The following is a 10,473-nucleotide window of genomic DNA, read 5'->3' on the forward strand; positions in this document are numbered from 1 at the left end:
AAGTGGGTGTCCCAAGATAATTTCAGGGGTCGATGGATCATTATAAAAACAAATATAGCCCACATTTATCAAATAAATTTGGTATTTTTTATTAAGCCTGTCAAAATTAACGTGTTAATGCAAAGATATTAATCTGTAAAATTAATGTGTTAGTTTATTTTTTTAACATGTTAACACATAACGTGTTACCCTAACCCAGGTATTACTCATACCATATTAAAAATCCTAATTTTGCATTATGTCAGCAAGAAAAGCTTATTTTGGGCATTTGGGCATGATTTATTACAACCGTGACCCAAATCCCCTAAAAACACTTTATCTTCCCTTATGAAGATTACAATAGTTTTCAAGCCTCACATTTAACATTTTCCATCATCAGTTGTCCCAAAACAATGTTATTATGGGTGCAATTATAAAGATCTTAATTTGAACTATCTCAGCAGGAAAAGCTGAATTTCGGCATATATGTGCTTTGTTACAGCTGTTTACATAATCCACCAAAAGCACATTTATTCCCCTTATTTATGAAGATTCTGATAGTTTCAAGCCTTACATTTAGAGGATGGCCACTGAATGACCCATTTGATATATCATACAATTAACCAGTTAGTTGTTGGGGGTGTTTCATGGACCCCAACATATGTTATCTTGGGGGTCATGGCTGAAAAACTTTGATAAACCACTGCCTTAGAGTAGCAAACCATAGCCTTGTCTGTTGTTTTAGAATACTGTTTTTTAAGAAGACATATCATGTTTTGATAGGTGAAATACGCTGATATTTAATATTTAATTTGACTATAGTCATTTCAAAGTTATACATTACATGTTCAATCTCACTCAGTTTGGGAGAAGGTGCTGGATGCTACAGTGTCTGTTTAAATGACATTGCAATAAAAAAAACTGATAACTGCAGTATAAGTACAGTTTCATTACTTTAATCTTGTTTTTTAAGGGAATTTCTTAATTACATAAGAGATGCACTTGAGAAATGTGCAAATAATATACAATATAATACACAGAAACTACCTACTAGTGGCTTCACAGTTTGGCTGTATAGTGATGCAGTTTTTCAGTAGTAAGAGATTTGCTGAACTGATGAGATTTGTGGCAAAATTTATTTATTAAAAAGCTGACACCAACTCTTTATGGGATGTGTAATGTAACCTATGAAGGCAAATGATCCGTATCCTTTAAGTTAAAATCATTATCTTATTATAACAACTTTTTTAATTTCATTTTCATCAAACTGACCAAATAACTGTTATTACACAAAATAATAACAATAAACTGAAATACTGAAAAGCAGCAGAAAGAAGAACAAACTTATATCTGCCCCATTTATTAGATCTACATTTTTCATCTACAGATTACATTTTTCATTATCAACATTTTGATCTTATTAATGAACAATGAACCATACTGTATATTCAACATACATACATACACGACTGTAAGAAAACCATGCAAGAACCTAACTGGTGGCAAATATGCTAATAAACTAATACCGTTCTTCATAATTCTTATTAAGGGATAGAGGAAAAAACATCATCTCCCAGGAAAAAAATATGGTGATCAGTCAAATCAAACCAAAGAAAAACAACAGTAGAACTTAGGGCTGTGTTTAAAAACAAGAACATTTCCATATGAACACTGCAAAGGCAACTTAAGGGACTGGGACTAAACAGAAGTATAGAATAGAATAGAATAGATTTTTAATGTCATTATGCACATACAATCACTCATACGTTATAAAGTTATAAAGTGCAAATAGTAATTCTGTAAATGTTACAAAGATCCCAGTAGTGCAAATGCTTGTGAGCACAATCAAGAAGGTCATGTGGTCTGATGAGTCCAGATTTACCCTGTTCCAGAGTGATGGGAGCATCAGGGTAAGAAGAGAGGCAGATGAAGTGATGCAGCCATCAGGCCTAGTGCCTACTGTACAAGCCTGTGTGGGCAGTCTATGATCTGGGGTTGCTGCAGTTGGTCAGGTCTAGGTTCAGGTTCAGCAACTTCATGTGTCCAAACAATGAGGTCAGCTGGCTACCAGCTGTTTTGATATTATGTTAAAAGTTTCATCTCGGTTTTCTGTTTTGCACAATAGTTTTCATCTATAGTCTTTTATTTAAAATAATGTCTTATTTTTTATTTTTTAGGAGGCACTTGCATTGTTTGTCAGCAAACGTTCTGCATGTGGCACTTTGAATCCAAACGTTTAGTTTCTTGTCACTATTTCCTACACAGGTTGTTGTGGAGTGAATGAATTTGACCTAACTGGGTTAAGATGTAATAAATCATATATTATATTTCTACCTATAGTGCTTCTACTTGCTTAAAGAACTTTATGTGGCACATCATCTATTTCTTAAATGAAATGTCTGTTGAAATTTAAATGAAATGTCTCACACTAAAAACAATAGTTTTTCAAATTGGTAAATATGGACTGAATATGAAGATCCTATACATGTGTTTTGTTTTGTTTTTTTTAATCTTCAGCATACTTACACAGATAATAATGCAGCAAGTACATCCATGTACATGTGCACATCAAGTAAAAACTTTTTTTTTAGAGATGATCATGGGGCTGCAATGCCAACATGAACCTAAGCAGCAGAAGATGAGTGAGTTCCTTTTATCAAAATCTTCAAATCTGGATTTTTAGCTCAGTAAGACTAAATGCACAAATAAAATCCTGCCTTTACATTAATGCCTAAGTAAAACTGATCAAATGGTAAAATACATGAATTCATAATAGTACCACTGAGTATTTTTTATTTGAGTTATTTAATTTTCAATAGTTTGTGCAAATGCACTAGGGAAATTTATGGCTTAAATCATAGAAGCTCATACAAAAACTGAAGCGAAAGGACAGTAAAAATTAAAATAATCAACAAGTGGAAAAGATAAATAAAATGTTACGGGGAAAATAAAGGACTGACATAGATTACTATACAAACAATGAAAGGAGAAAGAAAAATATAAAGGCACTTTAGATACAATAGTTTAAGTTATTTATTTGAAAATAACAGGATCAATATCAACATCAACAGATGAACATAAACATCTAAAAGTAAATTAAAATGCTAAGTGCAGTTTTATTTATATCTGAAAATCCACATCTATTTATTCTTTTACTTATTTGTCAAGTATTATAATTGATTGATTGATTTGTAGAACTAATATCACATCATGTCAGGATTGAATGACAGTAGTTTTATATCTGTTAATTTCTATGTCATTTCAAAATTTATTTCAAACATGTTCTTTCATTTACAATATTTACAGTTTCCCATTTCATCTCTGAAAAGTAGCAGGCAGAAGTATAAACTTATATCGCCCTACCATATTTCTACAGTACGCTAACACTCCAACTCTATTACACAACTCAAATTTTGTACTTCACAATTAAAAATGTACACACTCCCATCCCTCCCTCCTCCCAAGAAAACATAAATGAAACAAAACACCACAATATTCTGGCACAGCATCATCATTGTCCTTTCTTAAACTGATGTTCTTCAAGCTTCGATCTTATATTTATTTAATATTTGCATTTTGTACCGTCTCTTAAACTGGTTTATGTTTATACTTTCCTTTAATTGATCTGTTCAGCTGTTCCATAATTTAACCCCTGACACTGAAACATACATACTTCTTAAAGTTGTTCTGACGCGCTTCCCTGAAAATCATAACCTCCTTCTCTTGCTGAAAACAAATTCTCAGTATTATTTGGAAGTAAACTATTTCTTGCTCTGAAAATTATTTGTAGCTCAATATTATTTGTTGCAATCATTGTCCGCTTTACTAATACAAAACAAAATAAAAAAAGAACTGCTTAAACAGCTCACACAAAAAAAAAAAACACACAAATGCAGACGTCACAAGACAGGCACGACTAATGAAAAAACAGAAATAAATTACAGTCAACATGGACTTCAGATTGCAAAGTATACATTAAACTGAGTGGGATTCCAGAGCAGGCAAAAATCCTAGAGAGAACAGAACTGGAAAAATACCAGTGAGGACCTCATGAAATTAGTTATCTAACCAGACAGGATGGTGTAAAGAGTATATTTTATATATCTCCTGAACCTGGTGGTTGCTGGTAGCTCCTGGGCCTAGGGGCTGGTGGCAGTGTTGCCTGATTGGGCGGTTTTCTGCCCAATTGGGGTTACTTTAAATCAGTCCAGGCGGGGAAAAAATGCATTGGGTGGGTGGATGAAATTTGGGCTGCTTTTGTCCACATGTGGTAGATTTTTAATATTGTGAAAACAGCATAACACACTCTCATTTTATGGTAAAAAAATAAAAATAAAATAAATCAAAACTATAACAGCACAGTTAAAAAAATCTGTGAAATATTTGATTGACATATATTGTATTCAAACACCGTAATTTCTTGACAACTTACTGTGACGTCAAGTGCAACAGACTAGCTGGCAGATGGACTGAAGCTATGCTGCAAGAAAACATCAAATTATGTTACATATTAAATTAAAAAAAGTAACAGTTACTATAGAGTTAGGAGCAAGATTAAGTTAAAACTTATTTACTCCTGCCCCCTTTACAATCATAATTTAATCTTCATTACAGTTGTTGCATTTATCTTTTGTCAGTTTTCAAAAAGAAAAAAAGCAAATTTTTGAGAAAAAAGAAATAGGAAAAAAAATACAGACATGTGCACATTTATACTCATGTACACATCTGATTACGTACACATATAAAGACATATATATATACATACACATATGCATATCCACATACACTCAGAGAAAAAGCCATTACATATATAAAGTCATATACATAACTATATTTTTATACCCACTTACATACCTGCATATGCACATCTATGCAACACACACATGCATGTACCCATAAACATAAACATACACCTACATATACATATAGTTTGCATTTCTGCTTACTGAAACACATTTGAATATTCCTATACCTTTATGTACATATTTAATTTTATTGGTTTACATACGTTCTTTTTCTCAAAACTTTTTAAATAACATTTCTTTACATTTTTTGTTTGGACATTGTTTGAATTCTTCTTGAAGATTATTTCACAATTGTACACAATATACTGTAATGTACATGCTTTTCATAGTTAAAATATACAGATTATATCCACCTTAACCATTAAAACACATTTTTGTATGTAAATGGTCCGTATTTAAATAGCGCTCGCTAAAAGAAGGAGCACAACCCAATTTAACAAAACCCAACACTGAGTTACCAGAGGAAGTCCAAGTGTGTTGGAAGAGAGTGCACGTGAAGCTGAATAAATATGTTGGGCTGTTAATAATCGAGTTGCAAAGAGGAAAACAATAAGAAGAAAAACCGGCTGCACAAAGGAAGACTCCTACCAGCCCGACCAGAGCGGATGAGGTTCAGTCCAAATTCAGGCACAATTGTGGTATGATTCCAGGCACAACCATCAGACAGGTTGCGGGTCCGGTAGTTGACTCCTATACGGCGAGATTGATTACACGTTAGTCTAGATAATTAGTTATACAATGAAATAAGCAACATGATCATATCGTACGTTGCAACAGTGTCTCATTTGTATCTGCCGGTGGCAGATTACAACCGGGTTTTATGTTACATGGATTGGCCCCACCCGGTCAATGACACATCGGGATCACCATGTAGGTAACTATGTAATCGCATATACAACAGTACACACTGGGGAGTAGAAAATACACGCAGGGGAGTACTGCTGTTATCACCGAGGTTACAGGCAGCTGCAGGAAGTGCCGCTACCATTGCCACAATTTGAGCTGCTGTCTATCACCAGATAAGGATCAGCAGGTAAAGACTAAAGCTCGATGTTACTTTTACACCCCTCAAAAGCACAAATCCGTCCCATTGGAGGAATAGTTAATCAGAAACTCTGTCAGTTTTATAAGTCACGAAATGCATGTACATTTTGTCAGTTGTCCTGCATTAGCTGCATGCAGCTTTTTTGTTTAGTTCGAATAAGTGTTGTCACACTTTTATATTTTTTATTTCAGTGTACTGATGAAGTGCATTGTTATTCATAGATTCATAGAATTTGATATTCAATATGGCTTAGGTTAGTGTAAACATATTATCGCTCTGATCTGATATTGCTGGTTATGTTTAGTCTGGTGCGGAGCTGAAATTTCGGGGTCCTGTGTTGTATTTTAAGGTGAACAGGTTTTTTCATGTACTGGGGATTTTAATGCGTAGTAGCAGGGAAAACTCAGGAGTTTGTAAAGCTTTTCATGAATTCTCTACTAGGCTTTGGTTACTGATTTTGGTTACTGATTCTTAATTAAGTAACAACACCTGTTAGCCATGTGACCATTTTGAAGACTACCATTTTTGAAATGACACTGACAGGTAGGTATAGGTCTTACTGTAGCATATCCATTATAATGCTATTATTTTCTTTTTTTGTTGATGATCTTCATAAAATCTTTTCGCATGTTAGCTATATAATGTGTGGTTGGCGAGATTGCAACACGGTAAGCATAATGTACCGAGCAACCACTGTTTACCCCTTTAGCTGTAATTGTTAATTTAAATGTTTGGTTTTTTTTTTGTGGAAATACTCAAAATTGATTCTTTGTTGTTTTAAGAGTATTATCTAATCTGTTATATCATTGTTTTGATGATTATTTAAGGGATTTGTGTAATTTTCCACAATTTGTATTATTATTATTACTGTCATGAGTTGTAAACATTTATCTTAGTCAACTTTGAGTCTGCTACATTACCCTTTTTTTTTATTTTTTCAAACCTGTCCTGTCCAGCATCATAGCAAGCAAAATGATAATCTGGTTGCTGTATCGTGCTGAACAAGTTTGTTCTGCCAAGAGGAGGCCTATGGGTAAGGCTCCTCTTGATAATCTGATTCATTTATTTACTTTGAATCACGGAATCTAGGTAATCTTGCTAGACCTGACCGGAGGGGACAGAAAAAGATGGAAAATAGCAAAAAGATGCAAAAGGGAAAGAAGAAAAGAGACAAAAACATCACAGACAGAAGGAAACGACCAGATCACGATCACGATCACCAGACAACAAACTGTTACACCTGTACATGAACACACCAGAAAACAACTTTTACAAAAAAACAAAAAAAAACAGAGCTTCTAGTCATTAAGAGTTTTTAAATAATAACCAAATCAAAAAGACATATCATAAAAGTAGCATAGCAACGACCAGATACTAACTCACAGGAAAAGTAAAAAGAAGAATTATCTCTTAGTGTATAAACCGACTGGACAACTCAGTGACTGTGTCAGCATGCAGAGCATGAGGAATAAGGAGTGATCAGTGATGAAGACTGGTGAGTGAGATCGTGCAAATGCGACCACGCCTCTACAATGGTCAGAGGCAGACCAGGGCAGCCCAGAGACCCGGGCCCTCAGCAGCAGACCCGGAGCACTAACCCAAACTACCCAACCACGAAGACGACTCCAGCCCCACCCGAAGGGCGGCAGAGGAGAGCCCCAGCAAGAGCCCCCCAGAGGACAGGTCCCAGTGGGCCAAAATTGTCAGCCGCCGGCCCCACCAGGGACCGGCCACCCAAAGCAGCCCAAGCGAAGGGCCCAGGGCCCCAGGAGCCCAGAGGCGGCCGCCCCACCCCCCAAAAAGGCAGAAGGCCCGCACCATGCCTAGGAGGACCAGGACCCCCAGACAACTACCCGGCGTAGGCCAGCACATACCCCGATGTTCCAGCCGCACACCCCGGGAAACTGGGGTGCCATCAACCGCTTCCCCCCACCCTCCACCTACTCCAATCTGCACCCCATATAGTCCCACACTCGCACCCTCCCCTGTGCCATACCCACAAGCACTCACCATCACACAGTCATGTCACACATAACCCACCCACCATGCCCTGTGGGGGACACCCCAGGCAGACGAGAGGACAGCGAGCCCACCCCCCCGACCCAGCACCAACACCTGACCCAACACCCACAGAGCCTGCAGCCCACTAGCGCAGCTACCCCGGGTCCCGGCCCCTGGGGCAATCATCTCCCCCCGCTCTCCCCCGGCCACACCCAGATGGAACAGGGGTATGAGAGGTCCCCATTACCCTCTCCCTCCACGCTCCTGACTGTTTATGTAGTGTGTGTTGTTTGCAATTAAAACTGAGGTGCAGTGACCCCAATGTGCCAGGAGCCAGGCCACCTGAGTGGCCCCGCCCGACATGCACCACATGACATGCCCCCCAGGTGTTGTTTGTGTGTTGTGTTTCTTGTGACTTACATTGTGGGATGTAAGCGAACTTCCCTCTGGATGTTTAGCCTCTAGTGCAGGGCTACTCAGTTCGGTCCTACGAGGGCCGCAATCCAGCAGGTTTTCCATGTATTCCTGTACCAAGTCAAATTAATGAGTTATTGTGTAGAACCTGATTGGCTGTTAGAGCCACCTAATTTGACTCAGGTGTGTTGGTGCAGGGATACATGGAAAACCTGCTGGATTGCGGCCCTCGTAGGACCAAATTGAGTAGCCCTGCTTAGCAGTATTAGGCACCCCCGCTCCCCGGGAGGTCCCCTAGGGAGGGACAGGCCAGGAGAGGCCGCGCCCCAGTCTGCTACATTACTAAAGATGTTATTAAGGCCTCTGATTACAATATGTGTTCAGTTTTATCATACCAGAGTGTGGTGTCCTCCGTTCTGGGCTTTTCCTCCTTCTTGGTGCTGGACGGTGCTGGAAGACGGTTGGAATGGCATCAGGTCTCAAATTTGGTACACCATTCCATGTACAACTGAATTGATTTATATCAAAGTGTTCCTGTAAAGAGGCTTATTGATTTGATATGAAGCACTTGTAACTGTTAACAAGTAATTGTTCTGTGGCCTCTGTAGCCATAACATACCTTACACAGTTTCTCATTGTTGCTTATTCATGCAGCTATATTATAATCTTTCCTGTAACTGATTTATTTACTTTATTGCCTTGCCCTATTGTCTTATGTCATTAAAAGTTTGTTTTTTTAAAGGTTTCACTTTTTTTCTTGTGCCTGTCGGTGCTAGTCCCACCAGTAGGTCAGGTGAGTTTCTATTTAAACCAAGTTGTTACTCAGTGAGACATTTCCTTTTACATTCAAAGCAAAGCAACTTTATTTGTACAGAACAATTTAACAACATGGTGAATCAAAGGGCTTTACAAAAACATAAGAATATATGATGCATAATTTAAAGGGAAGAACATAAACACTAAGCATGAATGAGTTTTAAAAAGATCCAACTTAAGTGAGACAGTACAGATTTGGACTTTTAAATACAAAATATTGAAATGCAGCTGAGAGACAGAGTACTGTCTGAAAGGGATCTTGGGTGTTTATGCATTGTGTCTTTTAGTACAGTCCATACTGGCGACATTGCATGCTACCACATGGCTGGCTTTAATAATTAGATGAAAGCAAGCCGTAACAACCTAATCATTTAACCTTACAAAAGTGAGTTGTAAGGAGGGTTAGCAGTAAGAAATATAGAGGCTAATGAGGACCATCATGTCTGATCTTTAAAAAATGCTAGGTCATTGGTTGGTATGAATATTTCTCTCCAAAAATATATTAAATTATTGTGCTGGTTAAACTTATTTGATCTATTGTCAAACATGACTTGATCATCACATTAACATAACAATGGATTCAGTGACAAACGCGTGTGTGCAGCAATAGTATGTTTATTTAGTTTTCAACTTCAGTAATCCGATCACTGCTGTCTGTTCCATAGTAGAGCCTGGCAGCGCAGAGTTTGTTTGGAACTATTGAAAGCTTCATGACCCATGTGTCTGCTCTTACAGCGAAGTCAACGGATGATGCAACTCTGAGTATATCGAAGGCTCTGTGAGGACCCATCTGTTTGCATCTGGAGGGAGGGGCTGTGGGGTTTTTGAAAAATTTCTCATGATGACGTAGATAATCTCTTTATGTCATGAAAAACATAACCTGGTTTTACCCTGTACAGGACGTTATGAGCCATTTTTTAACCACAACGTCCCGCTTTTAAAATAAATTAAAAAATTACAATTTTATCAACACTATAGGTGTTTTTTATTACAATTTAGTAAGTCTGTGTTGTTTACAACTCAAAAAACACATTTTTGGGTGCACTACCCCTTTAAGTGTTTGTGCAGCATATTAAACCCATATAATTCAGGATTTTCCTAAGTTATAACTGTGTGTTTAAAAATCATTGGCTTTTGGTTTTTACAAAATTTGCTTTAATTTTTACATTAGATAATCTCGATTCTTATATTAATCACTTAATTAATTCCTGAAATCAAGACCAAGCTTTTCTCTCTTTTTTTTTAACAGGTGTGTGTAGAGAGTTTTAATATAACACTTCCAAGGTGTACTGGTGTTCAGTTAATTCTCCCACACTCCAGTCCAGCAGGTGGCGGTAATGTCCGTAAAAGCTGGTTGGGGCGAGGTCATGTGCGCGATATAACTCAAAGAAGAAGAGGAAGCAGGAAAGAACA

Source organism: Melanotaenia boesemani, chromosome 4, assembly GCF_017639745.1.
Source record: "Melanotaenia boesemani isolate fMelBoe1 chromosome 4, fMelBoe1.pri, whole genome shotgun sequence".
NCBI lineage: Eukaryota > Metazoa > Chordata > Actinopteri > Atheriniformes > Melanotaeniidae > Melanotaenia > Melanotaenia boesemani.